Consider the following 24410-nt stretch of genomic DNA (forward strand, 5'->3'; position numbering starts at 1 on the left):
GGATACCGAGCTTTTGAAGAGCCTTTGAATTCTAACTATCATGGTACTAACAATAATCCAAGTTTAGCTATGAGAAAAATGCAGAATCTTCTTCATCAGCCAGTGGTTCCTTTGAGCTCAACTTCATAATCACGTACATCTTTTATTTTAAAGCACATTTCACAATAAAGCTCAAGAAGAAAACCAACTTTCAATTGCAACAGTTATATGTTTTTCTAATACAGCCCATTCCTTTCCATCAAAACAAAGCCATTCTAGTACCATATCTTTGTTCTGTGTCTACTTAGTCCATATCAGAAAACAAATGTTAATTGCATCTTTTCCATTAAGGCAGAGGACAATATGCAAACCGGAAGATGTTTTGCCCTGTGGGTGCTAAATAAACAAACAAACCTTTCTATTTCAGATATGTCAATTTACTTTTATCGAAATCTTCAAGTCTCCACCTTCCATTAGGAGAAAAAAAAATTGCAATTAACATAATATTGTTGTGATCATTCCATTTTAACATTTATTCTTGCACAGAAACCCTAACAGCCAGACACATCTGTTTCAGACAAGTCATGGCAGCAGCAGTGCCCATTATTCCAAAGAAACCACATTCAAGTTCAGCTGTAAAGGAAGTTTCAAAATGCTTCCATATGCATTAAAACAACTTTTAAAACCCTTTAGGTTTTGTGTTCCGAGTCTTTAGAAATGCTGAGTTTTTTCTGAGGTTTGGTAGTTTCGTCCATCAGTTCCTTCAGCTGCCCAATTTGTTCATCACGGAAGTCATTAAGTTTTTCTTCTGTGAGCTGGATTCCATATACAGTCTTTTCTGTCAAGTTTTGTTTGTCCTCATTAATTTGTTGCTGTATCAGTGCTGCATAGTTCTAATAAGGAAGGAATACAAAGGTCACAAAAATGACAAATGCAGGAGTCAGGTCAATGTTTTTTAATACCATTATATCATAATAACATACTCTTGCTCAACCTTCTACAACAGTCTGTTAATCAACACCAAATAACAAAAACTACACTTTTTATAAGAAAGGTTTTTAAGGTACTTCTAGTATCTATAGTCAATTTTCTTAGCTAAGTTAAAATGCATATCATATATGTACAAATTAATTCTGCCACGTACTACTGAAAACAAAACTTAATTCTAGATCAAATATATTTATGTCATTGTAACTATTAAAATACACGTTTTCTATCTAGCAGGATATCATCAGGATTCACTTTGTAAACTGATACATCTGGAAAGTATTATTCTTGAAGAAATGTATCAGAAAAAGAAATCTATAATTAGACAAATGTCCTAAAGCCTTTCTGCCAGTCTCTGCATTTCAGGGAACTGATAAGGTTATTTGCACCCAGTCTCTGGGATGCTCCAAAGGCAGTAGGAACTCAACAATTGTGAGACCTGGGTCATTATGCCAGATCTGAAGAAATCAGCTGGCAAAATTAAAAGCTAGGGGAGAATAAGCAGGGGCTTCAAGGACAGATACCTCCATACTGTGTCTCATTCTGTGCTGTTTTAAATATAAGTAAGCTTGTTCAGATTTACTTTCAATCCTGTTCTAACAGCAAGTGTTTGGACCATGTTTACTTAAATAACAGCATTTATGTCAGTGGATAGTTAAAACAGTGAGTATGTATTATATCAATACCAGGCTGAGGACCATTATAAAAGCAAAACTTTCGCATGGGCAGAAATGCAAGTGGCCAACAGGTCACACCAGTAATGCGGACACATGGAAAATTACTTCCTCAATGCTTAGGAGCAATCTTTGACCTTTATGATTTTCCTAAATTACAACATTTTAGGGTTTGCAAGTGGTTCTGCAAATTTAATTCAGCGAGAAGTGACACCTTAAAACCCCCTCAGCACTGATCCTGTGCGCTCCCTGGCTCCCTCTGCCCAGCACCAGCACAGCACAGCAGCAACTCTCAAAGAAGTTGTACTGAGTGAGTCTAACAAAAGCCTCTTGGTGCATGTACTCACCGAAGTCAGTGAACCTAGTCAGTCATTCAAAAGCTAATCACATTTTTAAACACTGGGTTGGAAGGCAGCCTAAATTTTCATTTTTCTAAAGAGAAACTTAAACTTCACAATTGCGACATTAACTTCAAAAGTTAATTTATTGGAAAAAATATAGGCTTCTGTCTTATTTTCAAAAGCCATCCTTTAAAGCACCCTTAAAGTTTCAAGCACAACTCTGAATATAATGTAAGAAACTGAACTAAAAAAAAACCCCTATACTCTGAATAACAGTGATGACTGTTACATGGCAACACTTTTTCTTAAAGGATTATGTATCATGAGTGTTCAAAAGCACATGATTATAGCAGTGAGATACGAGATTATTTTTATCTCCAATTTTCAGCTAAAAGAAGCCTCATTATTGCATACTGAATTGTTAATCCAATTATAAGTAAAGTTACTAAAGCCATGACTTCAGCTGTCTGTCTAGTAATTCTAGAGAAGTGGGTAAGAAGGGAGAATGTTATTCATGCATATCTGATACATCTCAAAATGACATTTACTAACATAAATATACTACATTGTTTATGGACAACACCCAGCCTCACTAAAGTCAGGAGGATCTTACCAGTCTTGCTGCAAAGCTTAATTTATGGCTATTTAAAGAAAATAGATAAACCAGCACAAACAAATGTAAATTTTTATTGATGCAGATTCTGAACCAAAATGATTCCTCATTTCTAACAGACAGATCTATTGTGGTAGAACATTGTGTTAAAGTTACCTTATATGAAAAATAGAAACAGTTTCATAATCCTGACCTCCCCACATCACTTCTCCCCTTTTTAGGTTAAATGTGTATTCAGGAGTAGTGACACTACAGCTAATCCCTGTAGTAATCCAACACCTCAGTGGTATTACTTTATGGCAGAGCTGGTCCAGGGTTTAGAAGGAACTAAATGCAGTTTTTTCCTGATAACTAAATAATCAAACAGTAACAACAAGGTAAAAAATCATAATGGGTTAAAAAGTCTTCAACTTTGTGATTTGCAGAATTTCTTATCAAGGCAGATGCTGAAGCTATTAGCATATCAGTAACACACCAACACATTACACATCAACTACTCCACCTCATTCTACCTTCAAATTTCTGCACAGAAAAACCCAGCCATTATTGATTCTGGACTCCAAAATAAGAAACTCTCATTATACAGAACAACAACATTTGCAGTGTGTAATTCAGTAACAATACTGAAAGCAAGCAATGTGAAACTCCCCACGTCTTACCAAGAGACCTGACCAAATGTACAAACCCTAAGAACCCCTCCATGCAATGTCCTACCACTGCAGGCTCCACAACAGCAGAAAAGTCCCCCCCACTGATAAAGATGGAGCAGCCTGTGCAGGCACGAGCTATGGTATCTGGAAACAACTGAAGTCCAGTGAAAGACCAGTTATGAATTTACAAACTTTGTTGACTAGAAGATCATCATTTCCAAAAATATCAAATTAATTCCTTGTAAAGAGTCTGCAATTAATTTTTTTTTTATATCTAACATCAAAGCATCACATTTCACAAAGCATCAGCTTTAAAGAATCCACATCTCAGAAGCAGTGGTCCTCAACAAAGCCGCAATGTCCACTCACACAGATGCCCTGCATCCAGATGCACAGCAACTGACTGTATTGCCCCATCCCTCAATACCAGGTGTTCTGCTTCACAGCACTCCAACATGCTCCCATCTGGACATGTCACCACTGGCTCTTTTTCCCCACTTATTTTCAAGCTGAACAAATGTTTTGTACATGCCAGAAAGCCTCAATAGTTACTGTGTCACATCGATTTGTAATGTGAACAAAAATTCAAAATTGGACCCTGAAAACATGCTGGGCTTTGGTTGGCTTATGACAGAAAACAGAAAACTATTTTCTCACCTCATTTTACCAAAAGGCAGTGATACACCAAAGATAATACATTTCAGCCTCTACAAAAGCACTGGAAAAAGATCAACTATGTAGCGTTATCTCATTTTCTCTGCCTGTGATGCCACAAGAGGAACAAACAAAGCTTGGTTTAACACATTACTGTTCCCTCAGAAATGCATACCGTTGTCAGTGATTCGTAGAAAGGTACTACATAATTTGCTGCTACATAGTTTCGTAATTTAACATCCGGCTTCTATACAGAAAAAGTGTCATTTTGCTAACTGCACATGAACTTTAATATGATGAACTCCAAAGTTCAGTAATAGGTTTAAAAGCATAATGGGGAGGGAGGAAGGAGGGAAAGCCAACATTTGTTCTTTCAATAATATACCTTTGGTCACAAAACAGGATGATAACAGTCCCTCTCAGGCAGTAAGGAGGAGCAGCATGTTTGTGTAACAGAACAGTTAGGGTTTTCATTAGAACTTAACAGATACAGAATTCAGCTATTTTCTAGTGTCATCTTCCCTACTAGGAGAACTGAAACAAACACTTGCTTAGCTTTCCCAAGCAAAGAAAATTACCTGGCTTCTGCCTCTCGTTTTATTTTACATATAAATACACTTTCCAAATATAACAAAACCTCTCTGTCAATCATGACACAATTTTCTGTAATCTGGCAGATTTTCCAAGGGCATCTTATTCGAATTACAGTTCACACTGTACAGTTTGCTTACAGAACCAGAGCCAGGAGACACAAAATGGAAGGCAGGTAAACCCAACCCTGACACAGGCAAGCTCAACGTACACAACAATGGCAGAGGCACACAGGGGTTTCTCTTCCCTTGCATAAATGGTCAAGTGTTGCAAGTCAGTCACGGACAACCTCTGCATCTTGGGTTGTTTAGGTCGGTTGGTTGTTTCTCTGTAAGCAGCTCTTACAGCAGTGACACTCTGCCTGCACCAGCTGTATACCTTGGGCACCTACATGGAAAAAGAAACCCAAACAAAATCCAAACCACCAGCTAAACGGTAAAAGCCTTTGCCCCTTGTCTGTAACTGCCATGATAAACAATGAGGATTAGAATCAAATCCAGTTCAATAAAACCTTTCCTGACCATTTACCATCAAAAGACAGCTGATTTATCCAGTATTCAATCCCAGCTGGCCATACATATCAGAGACACCCTGAGTCCCACTCCTCCCAGCATCCATCCCAGTCTTAAAGGAGGGTAACAGTCCGATGTGCAGACTGGCCAGGTCCCTGCATTGCCAGCAGTATATGCATCCACAGAGACACCCCAAAACTCTCCGCATTGCCAATGCAGAGGCAGATGCCTCACCTGAATGCTCTGATGAACTCCTTAGAGATCCTGGTTCTGCCCACAGATCATGCTGGCACCTACACCATGCAAGCTGAATCTAGCCATTAAGGTCTCTTAAAATCCTATGACATGATTAAATACTTGAACCTTCAAGTGATTTCTACGAAAAACACAGAGGGTATTTGCTGTAATCGATAACCACAGGGGTTTTTATTTAAATTCACTATCTGAAGCAATTTTGTTTTCCTCTGTATTCATAGAATGCACAAATTCATCAAAAGGGCAAGGGGATGGGTGACATTTTAAAATACCAGACATTACAAAAAGGATGTCAGCCTTGTTTTCAAAGTTGAAAAAGGATTAAACATAAGACTAAAAGCAAAACCACAACCAAAAGCCCCACTCCCTCACTGCAGATGTATAGTCTCCTACCTGATTCAGTGCATGCTGACAGACACTAGTCTCGTATGTGAATACAAAATGCTAATAGACATTTATGCTTTAATCATACGATTAAATGGGTTAACAGTCCATTTGCCCATTTTCACTGGGAAGAGTAGTAATCATAATTTCTATTTTCTCTGGCATCCTCCTCAACATGTACAATGCTACATTTTAGACAACTGCTAAAAAAAAAGGTCTCTAAGATTCATTTAGAAGAATTAAGGACAGAGATCCCTGTTCCAGCAGATACATGTACAATTAACTTTCTTGCCAGATTTTCTCTTAATAAAAGATCTAAAATTTAGTACCGCTTAAGCAATTGAAATATAAAGCCAATGTATTTATCCATTCCAAAAAGGCTATCTCCACGTGCAGTCAAATTAATGGTAACACAGATAAACAACACTACTAGTGGCAGATCAGAAGCCACTACCCTGAAACATGTTAAACAAACAGGGCACAGTCAGGCACTGAAAAATGCTATCAAGTTTCACTTTATTCTTCTCGGAATCATATCAAAACCCCAAGCATGCTCTCTGGAAGTTAACTTAAAAAACTTAAAATCCTCATTGCTCTCTGGAAGTTAACTTAAAATTGCAGCGTTTGAAATTTTGCTGCTGCTACTAGAAGCAAAATCAAACACATGCTTCTAGGACAGTAACATGAATAAACAGCTGGGAACAAACAGCATAGCAAGGAACAACCTGTTCTTATTATTGTGCAGAGATATGTTGAATGAATTATTTAATGCATGTTCAGACAGAATTCTGCAACTGATTTACTGTATATTTTAATACAAAACTGGTTTGTTTGTTAAACTGAGTATGAGCAAATGACAAAATCTTTATAGAACTGATTTTTATATGGGACATACACCTTATGAAATTCCAGAGCATCTTCATAAACATTCTACCTGAAGCTGTAAGTACAGTTGGAAATAAACTAAGAAACCCAGAAAAATTTCAGTAGATATTTTCACACACTCACATACACGTTAAGCCATAACAACCTACACTTTACCCCATAATATCACTTAAAACAGCCCATAAGCATTTGTAAAAGTTCATGAAATACAGTTAATGTCAAATGTGAGTTAGTCTGAATAAACAGTTACATGAAGTCACACATCCTATAACAGGAACAACGTATTATCAGACAATTTCAAACTACCTTTGTTTTTGTAAAGGACACACAATGATCACTTAAAAAAAAGTCAATATACTATAGAGGGTAATGAGTAAACCTTCCCCCTGCTTTTGAAAATATCCATCAAATGGCATTTGAATGATAGCAGGTAATGACATATAGCTGGCATTATCAGAGCTTCTTATGTAGAAAATTAAAACAGTAAATGCTAGGAAAAGGGCAACAGAATGAAGATGGGAATTCCGCTCTGAGGTACTCGGCACAGCAGACGACCTCTGGGAAATAAAGATGTCCAGATGTCTTGACAGAAGGTGAAAAAAACAACTTTCTTTTCTGGCATTTTAATCACCTGGGCATCCATCACGTGTGTGACAGCAAACTACAGACAACTCAGCAAGAGGAACTTGCATGAACATTCAGCACTGGCTTAACACTGCTCCTGCCAAAAGCCTCAAGGGTGTAGAATTACTGCTCAGTGATTTTGCAAAAAAAAAAAAAAAGAAGAAGAAAAAAAATACTGACTATAGTGTGAGCACTCTCAAAGATTATTTTCTTTCTGAAAATGCTACAGGACTTTACATGTAACCCTGGAAAACACCAACATCCAAAAAATTTGAGGCCAAATGCTTCATCCACAGACACTCCAGCTCTGGTGCAGCAGAGAACACTCACATCCTGAGGCAAGAGTAAGGCCTCTAGAACAGCATTGCACTCCAGGTAAATAAAGCATTACAAACTAGTTGATCGTAACTACAGGGTTAAGCTGTAAATTTAACAGGCATATTCAAGAAAAAAAAAAATTAGTTACAAGCTTATTTGTGATAGAAAATGGTTTTCCTCAGGTTTTCGTTTCTAGCATCTCCTTCATTACCAGTGTCACAGCACAGACATGATCAAAATGTTTACTTATCTTCCAAGAGAGGCAGAGTTGTGCAAAGCAACACTAAGCCTTCTGGTGACAAAACCAGGAAGATTTTCCCAGGGCAGACATGTTAAAGAAAGCCTTAGAACAGCCTTTCAACAGGGTGATTTGGGCTAAGGTGCCCATTAGCTGCAAAGTCAGAGCTGAGATGGTGCTGCACCAGCAAAGGCTGCAACAACAGAGGTAAAGAAAGCAAAAGTTCTTCAAGTCTTGTGTTCACCACTGCCTATCTTGAGGTAACCCTTAAATAATATTCTAATCCTCTTTGCATTCACACACAAACCTCTGTGACTTAAACTACACATACTGTAAACTCAAGTTTTTTGGCTTAATGAAGCACCAGGGTTGCTAATGGACAGGATACCAGTGGCTATGCTATAAGCTACAGATTTAATTAGATCTTCCATTGAATAATTTATCTGTATTTCACGAGAGCAATTTGATTATAAATACTGCTGCTCTGAGAGCCATTTACCACCTTCTGAAAACTCTCAGACATAAAGAATAAGACGCTTTAAACAAACAAACAAAAAAATCTGCTATTCTGTTACATTTCAAATTTCAGCCATCCTTGATATTTCCTGTGAATAACAGAAGGGTTCAGTTAAGCAGCAGTTAGGATGTAACATACTATATAGGTACATTTTATTCAGAGGTTTGCTACGTATAAAAATCAGACTGAGTAGCTTATATGACCAGTCATAAGAACACCAAGTTGAAACTTTAAGGACATGTAAGTAAGAATCAAAAAGGGGATCTGAACAAGTACATTATTTTTATTAAAGCTAAAACATTACTCACACTATTAAAACAAAAACCAAACCACTCTTCTCAGAAATTAAAGGAAAACACATTCAATATTTGAAATATTTGAAAACTTCAGGTTATGTGAAAGAACAAAAATAAATTTGTTAAAGTATTTTTTCCTAATCCAGCAACAGCGCAAACTCAGTTCCTCCCAGGATAAGACCCCAGTTCTTCCCCCCACCCCGTGCATCATCACCACTTGAGCAGGGCAGTAGAAGAATCCCCAAAGGGGGAAAAGAAAAAAATCTGGAACAGGGCTAAATCAGAGCTGGTAACCAACAACCACTGTCCCTGCCCCTCTGCTGAGGCAGCCACTACAGTGACACTCTAGAAAGGCAAATAAAACCAGGAAGTGCAGAGCAGCACACAGAGTTCATTTAATCACAGCTGCAAAATGCAAAAGGTACAAAAATGACATGGTTTGACACAGGCCAAACTGGTTCCTCAAGTACCCTTCAACACCATAAGTGTGGAAAACACACCTCACTACAGGATACATCTCTTACCCCCAAAGAAAAACAATGCAAATGAAATAAAATCCTCCTTTTTCTCGTAAGTATACACAATTATAATTAATTACAAGCTCTAAAACCAAGCTGTGTGCAGGGCAGCTTGGATAAGCTATTTTGTATAGTTTATTGTTCATTATTAGATGGAAAGAGCTGTAGAGGCAATTTCAAGCCAAGGGAATAATCTAGCACTGGCAATGCAATGGGATTGTCTACATCTAAATGTTACATGTCTGAGTGAAGCTAGGGATGTAGGTTGTCTTTGTGCTGAGCATCGGAGAGAGAAACTTCTGTCTTAAAACATGATGTGATGACTGGATACACTGTCCTCCAGAGATGTGGGTCTCATCACTGCAAAAGCAACTACACCCTTCTCTGACTGGCTGTAGATGACTGGCTTCAATCAACTTCCTTCCTTTCTTATGGTAAAAGGAAAGTGTTCATTAGTTGCTTTGTTTTGTGTTTTTTTAATTACAAAAGCCAACAAAAATACTATTTCTCCTTGAATGAATCTATAATGTCTCCCCTGGAGTTTGCTTTATCTTTGTGTAACACTGCTGAAATCAGACTCAGCAACATCCTGAAGTGACACCCACGATGGGGGAAAAAAAAAAAAATAAAAAAATAGTTCCTTTTTATCCTTAGAAAACTTTGAATTATGTCTATGCTAATTTCTGAGGATGAAAGACCGTATCAGCATCTTTAAGTATAATGCACGCAGGTAAAATAAATTTCTCCAGGACAAAGTCACTGGATCAGAATGCAAACAAGCAGAAAACTTCAAACTTTTCTAAAAGTTAATCTGAAAGGAAAAGCTATAAGAACTTTAACAATATCCTGCTTTCCCAGGAGATTCAGGAAGGATGCTAGAATATGTGATTATGGACCAAATTTCAGGGCAGCAATCACAGTAACACAATGATGCACATAATGTAACTATAGAGAAGCACATAACGTAACTATGTAGAACTGTTACCGTAAGGGTTCAGGGCTTTTTGTTTGCTTGTTTGGAGTTTGGGAGAAGAGAATGAAAAATTGTTCAGCTGAAATGGAGCCAGGGAATATAATTATGTAATACTTAGTAATCAGCATGGAGAATTATTATTTGATCAGGAAAGTACAAAATGGACTACTCTTTTTGAACAGAACTTACTAATATTGTTGAAGTGGAAGAAATTACATTTATTTAGAGGAATGCAAAAAAAGCTCAAGGACTAGCTCAGCTTTGTTTGTAGTTTAAATAACGTGTTATTTTAATGTCCTTTCTCATGTAAGATTTAAGAGATCATAATTTGAGATAGAAGTCGGAAGTCTGTGGCCTGACCATCAAGGTAAACGTATATAAATGCTATTAAGTCCAAAATGGAGCACAATAGCATTACAGTGCATCACAGTGACTGTACTGTAATTTGTGGAAAAACAAGCTGTGATTATATTTATTTCTGGATGCACAATACTTACATCAGTATTGTACATCAGGGCCAAAATCTAGGTCACTAAAAGCTTTTTGCATCATATGATAACAACCAGAGTCTTTAAGATCCTCTCCACTAACATTAATAAGCTTCACCTCAGGCCTTAAATAGAAAGCATGAGCTTGTTGTAGGGAAGAAGTAAGGAAAAAACATTGGTGCATATTTGAAAGAAGAACAACACTTAAGAAAAAATAACATGACCAATTAAGTTCTGCAAAGAGAGAGCAATCTGAAATGTAGATGCTGTACAAGAAACAGGGCAGGAGAAAGAGATGGGAGGTAGAATAGAAGAGATAGTCACATAAATGTGTTTGAGCAGCTCAGCAAGATCCTGCCATAGTTCTCTTCCCCTGGACAGGTTGTATCAGTCAAAGTACGAGCTCCATTAAAAAAAACAAAATCCACTTTTTTATGAAAGAATAAAAAATATATTCTTCTGTAAAGTAGGTATCAGAATTGGAGAGTCTTTTAAATTGGCACTGCAGGCAAAAATACTTGGAAGAAAAATACATTAAAAAAAAACATTAGAACTTAACATAGTTAACAATTTGAAAACAAAATACGGAAAATTATTCCGCTTGGGCCTTCACCTGTAAAAATTATAATGAAATTACACTAATACCAAACTCTAAGACTGCTGTGACTGGACAAATAAGCTACAGACTAGAAAAGTTAAAACTTCTTGCAAAAACATCATTTCATATTTTCATACAAATCCTAATAACTCCTCAGCAGTTTGAAAGATCATTATTTCTTGACTCAGTTTCTATTTTGCTTTGACTTTTTATGCTGTGCATGCCAGCTCCTTAGCTAACAAAAAGCTGCCCTGTGCACTTTGGTCTACTGCTGATGTTTTGGCTGGCAAATATTATGCTACAATCCCACAGAATATTCAAGGTTTTATCACATGCTGTTTTATTTAAAGCAGGGCAAAGGCAAAGACTGGAAGTGCTAGTATCAGTTCATTTTTAGGAACTTAAATTCCTCAATGCAGTTATACTGCTATATTAAATATTTAATATTTAAATATTAAGCTAGGAAATTGGCAAAGTGCTTCACTGTACGTAACTCCCAGACAAGTATCAACAATAAGTACAGGCATTTTACCTTAAAAAACTAAACAAACATTGTTTTAGCAACATAAGCAACAACTGTAATAAAAGCAGACAATGCAAACACCACTTACAGGCTCCCATATCAATTATTTAAATAGAGGACATGCATCTAAAATTTGCAGTTATTTCTTTCAGAAGTATTAATTCCAGATTTTCAAGGAAGACAATGATTTCACATCTAGATATTTGCAAAAGGAAAATAAAGCCTGTTTCCAAGACAACCACATTAGTTTCCAGACTACTGGATACCAAGAACATGAAAAGATTATATATCCCAGATGATGACACCTGAAAAAACTTTCCACACGTTCTTCTACTCAATTTATACCTAATGAAGCACTTCAAGTGTCCAAAAGAGACTCAGTATTATTTTTCTATTACTCACATTCCTATATGCTCATTAGAGCCAAACCCTTAAACTAATACAGGAACAAAGAAAACCTCAAGTATAAACAAAAATTAATCTGCTAACAGGCATCTTGCATTGATTTCCCTGACACCAGAAATAACCTCTCTACTGAGGGTGCACCGAATTTCTTGCTTTAATAGAACTGTAAAAGAACAATGTGATTGAATTAATTTAGTAAAAAGTCATGGGCCATATTTAATAAACAGACCAGAAGGTCATTAGTGTAAAAGTCAGATCCATCCATTAGGACAAACAGGCAGAAAGTCCCCTAGTTTTAAGTCAACATATTCTACGTTACCTGTTCCAATGCAATACATGGGATACTAATTTAGCAAAGCAAATCTGGCAACAGAAAATATAGAGTTGGCTGACATTCTTGGCCACTCTTACCAAGTTCCCTCTAGCAGCAGAGGAAAGAGACAAGCCCTCCCTAGATGCTTGTGGAGGCATCTAAAACAGACAAGCAAGGGGTCATTAAAGTTTCTCTACCTGCTTCTTCAACATAGCATGAACATTTTGAGGTTTCTCTTCACAGAGCGCTACCTAGGAGACTGGCAATTAATAGAAGAAAGCAGGTGGACTTGTATGATTTCAAAAAGTAGAACTACTGCCAATGGCAAACACAGGTGAATTCTTATTTAAGGGTGCTACTTACCGAAGTATGATGTTCAGTCTGGTACTTTTGAAAGTCCTACTCTATAGAATTAACTCGGTGTATCTGACCACAGTCATTTGGTTACCATTCAGTACTTCTTGCTGTTAAACAGCAGCAATAGGGCACCTCTATGAAAATGAATGCATATTGATGTAACTGACATTTTCCTTAAGACAGCTAACAACATGCTGGTTTATATTTGCAAACTCGCTACATGGAAAGAAGACTTATTACTGCAATTAACTTCATAGTACTTAATAAAAAGCAAAAAAGATTAATTCATTAGTCTTTGTGCTAGATGCAGTGCAAATTTTTAAAGTTCTTGTTGCTACAGCAAAAGATGCTAAACGACATTCAGGTTTTAATCCACACCATACCTCTGTCAAGTTAAGTCCGTAATAAAAATTGTTTAAAAGTCTCCCATATTCTCCAAGCAATGGAACAAATCACAGCATTTTTTTTTCTTTAGTTTTATCTTAAAAGTACAACAGAAAGTTCCTTACTCTTTTTTGTTTTCCTAAAAATAGTGAGATGACATGTACACAGCTAGAAAGCCCTCTGATACAATAGTGCCCTCTGATACAACAGTGCAGACAAAAAAAAGCCAGAGAAATTAAAAGTTCCCATTCTAAACATAATTCTAAAATTGTGTTGATATTTTAGCAATTTCTTAAGGTTAAACACTCTAAAGCCTACAAATCTACATATCTTACCAAGGTTTTTTAACGTGCAGTTTTTCAGACAATCTGAACTACTTCAGAATTAGCCACAGAAGTTAACTGAAGAAAACAAATGTGTCATCAGTATCTTCAAGAGTTGCTATAAAGGAGCATGCACCTCTACTGATTACATCAGAGCCCCAAAATCTGAAAAAGCCAAAAACTTCTGTAATCACCTGCAAGTTGCTGTCTCTTTATGCCTTTATCCAACGGCTCTGGCATTTAAGGGGATTTTGATAGCGTCTCTCCCAACACAGCAAGCAGGGCTGGGCTATCACAAAAGACTGGAGGGATTAAGTACAAAAGGAAAAAAGGAAAATTCACTGATCTGCAGAGCAATTTTCAAAATTCAGTAAAGTACTGTAGAGACACCTAATTTGAAAGAACTTCTGGAAAACTCCATAAAATATTCTGAACTGTTCTTTGAGAGATAAAGCACATACCTAATTCAAGCCTGAACATGTTCTTCTGTATTCTCTATACAACAAATACTTCAAAATTAACTCACCTAAATCTTGTTCCACGCCTTTTTTTTTTTTTCTGATGTTGCAGGAGGCTTTCCAACTATTAAGGGGGTCTTTCTTTGAATTAGAAAATGACAGAGAAAACAGGGTATGGCAGTAATAAGGGATGGAAATCAAGTAAGTCAGGAAGCTTAGAGTTCTACATAATTCATTCTGAAATGAACATTCAATTAACAGAAACTTAAGCTTTTGCAACAAAAATCCAGACTGACTACTTATTCCAAGAAATTCTCACCCACCTAGCATGTCTCCTTTGTGCAAGCACAAGCTGTCTGGCCCCAAGCAAAAATGCATGTTTAACTGGAACAACAGTTAATTTACCTCCATGATTTAAAGGAAAGCATCACAAAAAAAAAAAAAATAACATGAAAACACCAGAGCCAGGAAAATATCAAGGCAACCTTTCAGAAACAGAAATGCACCACATCAAGATTAGTCAAGTGGGCTTAGCCCTGTGCTCTGGCTGTCAGTATCCCAGGTGCTTTCACAGCTGAGTACTGCAGTCTTCAGCTACGGGTAAAGCATTAACAATTAGAGCAGAAGCAGCCTGCCTGTAGAAAAGGTATCAAATGGAAAGTGTAGTATATTGGTTCTACTTGGGTATCACCCCCAATATAAACTACTTCTGCTCTAAGTGGTACCATTTAATCATTTTGGTATGATACATCTGCATCCGCTCAGATGCTCTCTCCACACTAATGCAATGATACTTTTATCATTAGTGTCAAACTCCTGCACTGTTTATACTGTACTCAGAAACAAGGCCTTTCTCTTCTGACACACAGCTTTCAAACTGATTATATAGTAAGCTCCAGAAAAATCTCGGCATGCCATCCACTGATGACACGAATAAATAGGTTGCCTCAAGGTGTCTGTCAGTCAGAAAAAACTACAACAATTCAAGAGGTTTCATTTGTGTTTCAAGACTTTCCAACATTAAGGAATGATCTCAATTTACATTTGCATAGCTTTAGAATTACTCTGGACTAGTTTAAAGCAAAGCAACACAATGCTATGAGAACAATAAAAACTTGAACTATTTTTGAGGTGTTTATACATTTTAATGAACGTTGCTTGCTAGCCAAGAAAAATACGGAAAACAAAGTCTTGGGTACATCTGCCCACAAGTAGTTATGTGAGAATCAGGATGACTTCTTGTCTCACTCTCCACTCTAAAGAGGGCTTTTAGAGCTACCTGCTTAAGGTAAACTCCCAAATTAAGCGACTCTCCTTTTTAATTAGCACAGGATTCACTGTAGAGTTAGGACAAGACAGTAAACATGAAAAAACTCTCAAATAAGTTGGCTGGAAACACCAGCAGAATTATCTTGAATAACATTTACATTACCTACCACCCAGCCATGCTTCTCCTTGAACCACACTGATGGTAAATTGCAAGGTTTTCATGAGCAGAGGTTTATTTCACTCCTAAAGGGGGGGTGGATATTAGCATGCTTTGCTGCCCTGCAGACTGTTTCATGTGCCTTTGGAAAAAAAAAAAATCTGGCTAAATAGCAAATAAAATAATAACCATAATCCTCCTCCTCCTAGTAGTGTCAACCCCCATGCATTTGTGAAGCCACCAGTCCAGGGGAGAGCTTAGACTAGTCAACAATACATCTGTTCACTGATTATCCATGTCACGAAGATGCAGCAAGTGAGCACAACACACAGATGCAGCAGGCCACAGCTCTGAGCACTGGCCCTGCAGAGAAAGGCATCAGGTTGCAAGGGTTGCTCTACCATTCCAGCACATGCTCCATTCCTATCATAGAAAAGATGGGCAGACTAGAATAAACAAGTGTTTATGGCAAAAACCACTTGCGGGCAGCTCACCTAACTTCCCCTGTGGGTGAAACATTGCAGACAGCTGCCTGGGCTGGTGTCAGGGCCATGGCCAGGCATCACCCTGGTGTTCTGACCATACTGTGCTTCCCAGCTCACGCCAGCTCCCTGTGGGCCTCTGACCTGCAGGAACATGTACTAAGGTAAACTCAACCATTAAATCCACTTGCTGTTACTATAGTGCAGGACTAGCCTTTACTATTGATCACTGCTCTAGAAAATCAGAAAAAAAAAGTAAGTTATCTTCTCTATGTCAAAACATTGTTTTAACATTAATTTTCGATTTCTTAAAAGGAGAACACTAAAAACAAGACCGTACACCAATGAAGGTGGGTGGAGGCAAAGGGATCATTTGTATTCTACTGTGTTTATTTACAAGAAACATGCAACAAATCTCATCTTCACTCAACTGATTGCGATATCCGCTAGAGCAATGATTTACAAATAACAGCTTTGAAAAAACATCTTCTGTTGCAGAACCCAGCTTAGTAATGCTTTATTTCAGCGAGCGGGTGAAGAACTTCCCTGGAAAAGTTCTGCCACAATTGCTGTCAAAATTATCACACCTATTTGAAGTATCCTTAGGATCCTACCTTCCCTCAAAAATGCTGCCTACAAGAAATTCAATCACAAGTGAAAACAAACAGGAAAGTTCCATTACTCAAGAAAAAGTAAACCTTTGGCAAGTAACTTGGTAACTTGCCAGTGATAGATGCATTACTGTACCAAAAGCTTTAATCAACAAATGGAATATGCTAAATAGTACAAAGAGTCATGAGAACTTAAACTCGCAAAACGGAACTGAACATCTGAAGGTGCAAAAAAAAAAAGACAAAGCCAAATAAAAACAAATTCAGTGCTCGATCGCACTGCAATTAAATCCATTACACACTTTTGCATGCTTTCTGCTAGAATAAACAAATTCAAATAAAGAACTGTTGGATATCAATCTAGCTAATGCATCCTAAAATTGTAATGCCATGGAAGAGTGGAACTAAGTCTTTTGGATACTACGGAATCGATTTTCAGAAAGAAAAACAGCACAAACTCATATGCTTAATATATTCCAATCTATACTTGTTACTCTGAATTAAAAGTATATATTTGTACAAGGGAACAAACAACTAAAAACAAAACAATAAAAATTAGTAATTATGTAGACAGCATTCACATCAGTATAATACTGGTTTCCAAGTCCTTGCTAACTGCCCTAAAAGTCCTTCCATCACAGTTATACTTCACGCTGCCTAGCACACTAACCCTCATCTCAGCCATTTTTGTTAATTTTTATAGCTGACTTTGTGTCACAATCTAAAATCAGATAAACTAAAGCATACTAAACCTATTGCTGAAATATAAATACACAGCCGACATCACACAGAGTTACATTGATATGTAAAGTAAACAAATTATTAAGCACAACCCACGACAGTATGATTTTCAGTTCTTAAGGACTTGCTGCTCTTGGACTGAAAACAAATTATTAGGCGAACTGCAAAGGATACCAATGTGTGTCGGTGATCACATACTTTCAGAGTACTCAGCACTTGTACTTCAGTACCATTTAGTCTTGAACGCTGATTTAAATTATGATTTTCTGACTTTTATCGCTGTAGTAAGTTTTGCACCCAAAAAATACCTGAGCAAAATTTACAAGCAAAACTTCCTAAAGAATACGAGTTCACCAAATTAGGCTCAACCACAACAAGCATAAATTAGAAATGCCCTAATCTACAAACTGGCATTACACAAAGAGAAATAAAGTCTATTTTTTGTCTGCTTGACCTTGGGATACTGTGGAAGATGATAGTAGCTCTCACTATTGCAGAGAACTCAGTTCTTCTACACCCATCATTACCAAGCAAGTTTAATCAAGCTTCTTCAGGCTTCAAGATCTTCACCCATTCAACACCCTCTTACAGGCACTGTGCACAATGTCATAGTCTCATCTGCTGCGGCCTTTGAGAGTTTAAACTTGGCCCATGACCCACAGAAATGGGTCAGTATAAGGGAATGATGAGGAAGTGTGCTTACTTGCTTGATCAATGCAAGGAGCAAGTATGAATGACAGCTTCCTTATGTTCTTCTTGCTTATGTTCTCAAGAGGACACTGAAAGAGTTAATACAAGAGAACACTCTAATTGAATGGAAACAGAAATTAAATTTTAAAGAAATAGTAGTATTCAAATAACGTTTTTCAGATCTAGGATGCAGAGTAACAAGACACAGGTGTGGCAATCCCTCCTGGCTCTAAAGACAGCAACGAGGTTTTTTTGTTGTCCTTCCAGGAATACATTTTCCACCTATTCAGAGCAGAACATTCACAACTGCTGTATTCCATAGATGAAATTGCACGACATGCATTTCCCCTTATTTCACCAGACCAGAAAAAGAACAGCACTACAGAGTTCAGAACTTAGAACAGCTCCGATGTGCACACAGGTTCCAGACATAATGACTTCTGATTTTGAGAAGTTACGTAAATCTAACAGTTGATGAGACTCTGATACTGCAAGAGAGAAAGAATCCAGAAAAAAAGCACCACTTGCACTTGACAGCAGAGGAGTCAGAGCTTTGCCTGCAGTAACAACTTAAAACACTGCCAAGGAATGCTCTGAGAAGGTGTCATACCTCAACCACCCACGCTGGGAGCCTGGTGCCAGTCCCTTGCATAGGTTTTGATTAGGGATAACTAGCTTTCTCCCAGACAACTCCCCAGCCCAGGCAGTGAGCTGGCACAAACTAGGAACTGCTCCCAGTAGGCAGTTTTGATGTGGCCACCCTGCTTTGGAGGGTAACGGTGCAGCCACATGGACATGGGCTGTTCCACTGCCAGCTGCAAAGCAGCCCCAGGCACATCTGATTCAGCAGTACAGCCACAGCTTTAGCCTGGCAGTGCTGAGGCCAGTAAAACGAACAGATCCCACCATGCTCCTCAAGAGGTGTATTCCCAAGTCAAATGCTTATTTCACACACCGCTTGGTGTGAAAACTTTGGCTTATAATCTTCCCTGTGATGTGCAGTTTTCGTATTGGGGTAGTTTTTTCCAAAAAATTATCACTCAGCCTGTGAAAACTCCAGGTGACAGAGTATACCATCTGAAAGGGACTAGATTTAGCAGTATGTTATCAAGCAGCATTAATATAAAGGTTAGCTTCAATGCAAACAGGTAAAAGCGTAAGTTCTTCAATTGCAAAATTCAAACTCCTTTCTCATAACCAAACACTCTGATACATGAATGACTTTACTTTCATACCTCAGTAAAAGAACTGAAAGGAACTTCACCTTCACCAAGTTTCCCATGCTTTCCAGGGAGGCAAGCAACAGCCAGAGATTGGTGGGCTCGTTGTTAATCCTTACTGTTTTCCTCCTTATTATAAGCAATATCACAACTTACTTCCAGTGTAAAAATTCCACTATTTTCTTTTTTCGATTTTCACTGTCTTCCCTTGTGTATCTAGTTTCCTGTTTTATCCATAAGCAATACTTACGAGTACTTTAGATAAAAATACTAAAACTGTGTTGTACTGAATACAACAAGAAGTTCTTTACTGGCTTAAGCAAGATACAAATCTGTCTCCTATGTGCAAATTTTCAATTCTACTTAGTAAAAAAAAAAAAAAAAAAAAAAAATTAGCACTATACTAAGTATTCCTCATGTTGAATCTGTTTAGTTTTATTAACAGAAGAAATACCTTTCAAGTATCAATGACGATACAGCAACAAAATTCCTCAAGTTTGTTCTCCATAGAGTATGCTACAAAAAGTACTCTGGGGTCTTTAAAAAGGCCAGTCATGGCATAACCGGGTATATGTTCAATAAGAGAGTCTGAAGGTTGAATGTATATTAATTTAGCAAAGTCAAAACGAAACAGCAAGAAAACTACAAAGCATTTAATAGACCCCCTCCAGACTTCTGCCTGTTCCAGCCAACAGAGTTACAAACTGCAACACATTGGAATGCTGAACATTTTGTCCAACATTCTTTTTACTAGAACTACAGCAGTTTTGAGACTGTTTTCCTGCCTTTTCAAGATGCTTCAAGATTTTATGAGCACTTGTCCTACTGCAAGTCATTGAGACTTGAGCTCCTAAATCATCCTCCTCATTATATCTTTTCAGCAATCCCAACACAGACAACTTTCCACCACCCAAAATCCTTCCATAATGAAACTTCCTGATTCTAAAAGATTTCTGGGTCATCCTCTATCCAACCAAAATACTGTTCTACACAAAACTTTGTAGAACAAATGCACCTTACTCTATGTACTGCCATTTTTCCAGCCCTGGGCTTTGATATATCAGCAGAAAACAAAACTTTAAGCAGCTCTATTGTAAAATATAAATATTTGTTTATAGCATAGGCTGTTCTTATCACAGAAAACAAAGACAATCCCAGCAAACTGCCATCAATGTTTCTAAATACAAAGGTCTATCACAACTATTTCTCGGGTCAAGCCTGGGAAACCAGCCTGCTGCTGAGGAGTGGCACCTGCTGGCAGAGAGGCACTTCGCAAGAATCAGATTCACCAACAGAATTAAAAAAAAAAAAGAAAGGGAAAAAAAAAAGGAAAATCAAGAGTTCACATGACTCACAAAGCAACTTTCACTTCCTTCTTGGCTAATAGGATGATGATGCTTAACAGTGGAACTCCTTTCACTTAAAGCAACGGTACTGAATTGCCCGTGAACTAGAACGACATTGCTAGCACTCTGTAAAACACTAAGGACACAACATACGTTTGTTGTATAATTAAAACTCTTCACATCACGAGTCTCTTCAATAAATTCTTACAATGACGCACTGTAATGGATGTTAAAAAGCTCACTACTCCACTGAGAAGAATGAACTGAATTTAAAAATTCAACAGGCCCAGAGAACAACTGAGTGTCGTGATTCACTAAACACATTAAAATTAATTCTAAGCATTAAATCAAATTTAAACTACTGTAAATGAAGTACATGCATAGAACAAGTCATTCCACCATGAACCAGAATATCCTTAATTTTAGAGCAACCTGCTTGTACCACAGCCTAAAGCCGACCTACGCTTTTGAAGAGGTGCTATTCTTACAAGACACAGCTTCTGTAACTGTGGCAGACTATAGTTTTTTGGCCTAATGTATCATGAGGGATGACTGACCAACAGTCATCCAACTACCATTATCCAATGTTGTTCTGAAATATCAACAATCACCCAGTTGTTAAGACTTTTAGAAGTCTAAGGGAGGCTGCTGTTGGTAAACACAAGCCGTGCTCACAGAAAAACTCAGCCCTGGTGTCCTTATCCCCTCATCAGGGACCTAGGAACAACACTTCCCAACTCCCTTCCAAGCTCCACTGCACTGGAAGCCCAAAGGTGGAAACCAGGGAGCTGCTGTGCACATCTCAGTGCAGAGCCCAAGACGCAGCCTAGGAACCATCACTGATGGGGGTACTAAGGGTATTTCCTTGGACAAGAAAGCTTGCTGGAAAACTTACATTACCGATCTAGATTACAAGATGAGAACTTGGAAAGAAAGACTACAATGGGGGAAAAGAAAGAACAAAATGCTATATGGTATGTCAAAAACACACACCCATTACGGAGTACAGGAAGAATCATAAAATCATAGAATCATATAAAGTATTTAAGCTGATAAACGTGCCAGAGAAAAGCCTGAAGAAGAGCAAACAAAGCAAACCTGTCATGCTAGACTGTTCAATCGAAGACTATGAGAAAAAAAGACTCCAAGAACTTTCCAACTGCAAGAAAATAGGAACTTTTACCATGCCAGAATCTGTTGAAAAATGTGGAGCATACGCTGACAGTTTATAAAGTTCCTACAATGTGCTTAGCATATTTTTGTCATTTTTTAAATATCGTGGAGGCTTGTGCAGAGTGTTTATCTCAGACTGGTTCTCCATTGCAGATTTGACCCATCTACAAATCCAATTGTGAAAAGCAAGTTGAGTAAAAATTATCACAAAATTAGATAAGCACTCTAAAAAAGGAAGTGAGAAAGAAGAATACATGAGATCTCTTAGCAGAGAGGTCAGACATATTTCTCCAATAGAGAAAAATAAAAACAGGCTTCAGAAAAGCAAACTTTGCCTTAGGCAACCACAAGTGCCAGGGCAACATTTCAAGGGACAACAGAGTGTTCTAAGTGCCCTTTTCCCTGTTAGGGTATTGAAAGGTAGCAGTACTAAACACTACAGACTACTGGGGTAGCTACTGCTGTGTTTCTCTACTGGGGCAGCAAACTACCCCAATGGAAATCAGAACCAGAAAGCATATTATGGAAACATTATGGCTACACCACGTGGAAACCACAGTAAAGTTTTTGAATTAAAAAGACTCAAAATCTGTAGCAGTACACTAATAAATCTCAATCTGTATTTTAATAAATAACAAGAATATAATCTGTGAAAATTCTAGTTTATATTTGAACATCCAATATCTTGCTTGTTTCTAGAACAGGAACAAGCCTTCTCAATTTAAGTATTTGCTGCCATCATGTGTACACTTCAAAAACTGCAATCTTAGGAAGGACACCTTTATCATAAGCAGCTGCCAGTCTAATATAATTCCTACCTCGATAAACATTGAATATACATAAAACAGCATACAACTCAATTCAATTCCAAAGACCACATGCTATGAAATCATACAAAACAAGAAAATGATTATGTGCTAAATAGTATTTGATGGTCCACAGAAAATAAACCAATTGCTCTGGTTCATTCCATGTAGATATCAACACTATCAACACAATTCAACGTTTTCAAGTCATGACACCTCCAAAGAAGCAATGGTGATGGGGACTTAAGTTCAAATGTTTCCAGCAGGCTCCTTCTGCTTCAGCTTCAGAAAAACTAAAAAAAAAAAAAAAAAAGTTGCAGTAACTTCATGATTTGTTCACTTCCTCTAAATTACGGAACAGTTCAGAAAGAAGAAAAAAATAGTACAAAATACCATAACACTAATTCATCAGTTTTACACCATTCAGGAATTCACATGGAGCAAGAGAATATGCATCTACATTTGAAGGATCAGTTGCTAGCCACGCTTGAAAAATGGGTGCATGATCAATTCAGAAGGTATTCTACAGATTCAGCTAGGTACTGCAGGGGAGGGGGAAAGTGCATCATGCTCTCTTTCACCTCAGTCTGCTCTGTCTCCCACTAATACCCCTGAAACAACAAAAAAGGCGCATATTAACCAGACTCAAGCTCCCCACATATCAGGAAGCCTAAAAACCAGCACTCAGTAACTCTACTTCTAGTATCACTTCTAACTTACTTTTAGTAGAACAGACATTTCATTACAAAGACCTCATGACCTTACTTAGAATCACAGAATCATAAAATAGTTAGGGTTGGAAAGGACCTTAAATCATCTAGTTCCAACGCCCCCGCCATGGGCAGGGACACCCCACACTAAACCATCTCACCCAAGGCTCTGTCCAGCCTGGCCTTGACCACCACCAGGGATGGAGCATTCACAACCTCCCTGGACAACCCATTCCAGTGCCTCACCACCCTCACAGGAAAGAATTTCTTCCTTGTATTCAATCTAAACTTCTCCTGTTTAAGTTTTAACCCATTACCCCTTGTCCTATCACTACAGTCCCTAATGAAGAGTCCCTCCCCAGCATCCCTACAGGCCCCCTTCAGATACTGGAAGGCTGCTATGAGGTCTCCATGCAGCCTTCTCTTTTCCAGGATGAACAGCCCCAACTTTCTCAGCCTGTCCTCATATGGGAGGTGCTCCAGTCCCCTGATCACCCTCATGGCCCTCCTCTGGACTTGTTCTAACAGTTCCATGTCCTTTTTATGTTGAGGACACCAGAACTGCACACAATACTCCAGGTGAGGACTCACAAGAGCAGAGTAGAGGGGCAGGATCACCTCCTTCGACCTGCTGGTCACGCTCCTTTTGATGCAGCCCAGGATACGGTTGGCTTTCTGGGCTGCAAGCGCACACTGAAGCCGGCTCATGTTCATCTTCTCATCGACCAACACCCCCAAGTCCTCCTCCGCAGGGCTGCTCAGAATCTCTTCTCTGCCCAACCTGTAGCTGTGCTTGGGATTGCTCTGACCCAGGTGTAGCACCTTGCACTTGGCATGGTTAAACTTCATGAGGCTGGCATCAGCCCACCTCACAAGCGTGTCAAGGTCCCTCTGGATGGCATCCCTTCCCTCCAGCGTATCAACCAAACCACACAGCTTGGTGTCATCAGCAAACTTGCTGAGGGCGCACTCAATCCCACTGTCCATGTCAGCAACAAAGATGTTAAACAAGACCAGTCCCAACACTGATCCCTGAGGGACACCACTCGTTACTGGTCTCCAGCTGGACACTGAGCTATTGACCACATCTTCGCATGTGGCCATCCAGCCACTTCTTTATCCACCGAGTGGTCCATCCATTAAATTGATGTCTCTCCAATTTAGAGACAAGGATGTCATGCAGGACAGTGTCGAACGCTTTGCACAAGTCCAGGTAGATGACATCAACTGCTCTACCCCTGTCCATCAGTTCCGTAGCCACATCATAGGAGGCCACCAAATTGGTCAGGCAGGATTCCCCCTTAGTGAAGCCATGCTGGCTGCCACCAAGCACCTTGTTGTTTTTCA

At 38.3% G+C, this 24410-nt stretch overlaps 1 long non-coding RNA gene across 3 annotated transcripts; it reads right to left on the reverse strand.

The window, feature by feature from the left end:
* Positions 1-106: 106 nt before the first annotated feature.
* LOC134156775 (uncharacterized) lies at positions 107-20280 on the reverse strand. Of its 3 annotated transcripts, XR_009962058.1 has the most exons (6): positions 17822-20280; positions 15295-15426; positions 13927-13999; positions 13595-13702; positions 12700-12827; positions 107-872 (listed from the first exon to the last, which is right to left on the reverse strand). It is a non-coding gene; the product is annotated as an uncharacterized LOC134156775 (long non-coding RNA). The 3 variants fall into 3 exon arrangements; XR_009962056.1 differs by lacking the exon at positions 13927-13999; XR_009962057.1 differs by lacking the exons at positions 13927-13999; positions 15295-15426.
* Positions 20281-24410: the final 4130 nt, after the last annotated feature.

This window comes from Pezoporus occidentalis, unplaced genomic scaffold (genome assembly GCF_034315485.1).
Source record: "Pezoporus occidentalis ecotype Australia unplaced genomic scaffold, CSIRO_AGI_Poc_V1 ctg9, whole genome shotgun sequence".
NCBI classification, from domain to species: domain Eukaryota; kingdom Metazoa; phylum Chordata; class Aves; order Psittaciformes; family Psittacidae; genus Pezoporus; species Pezoporus occidentalis.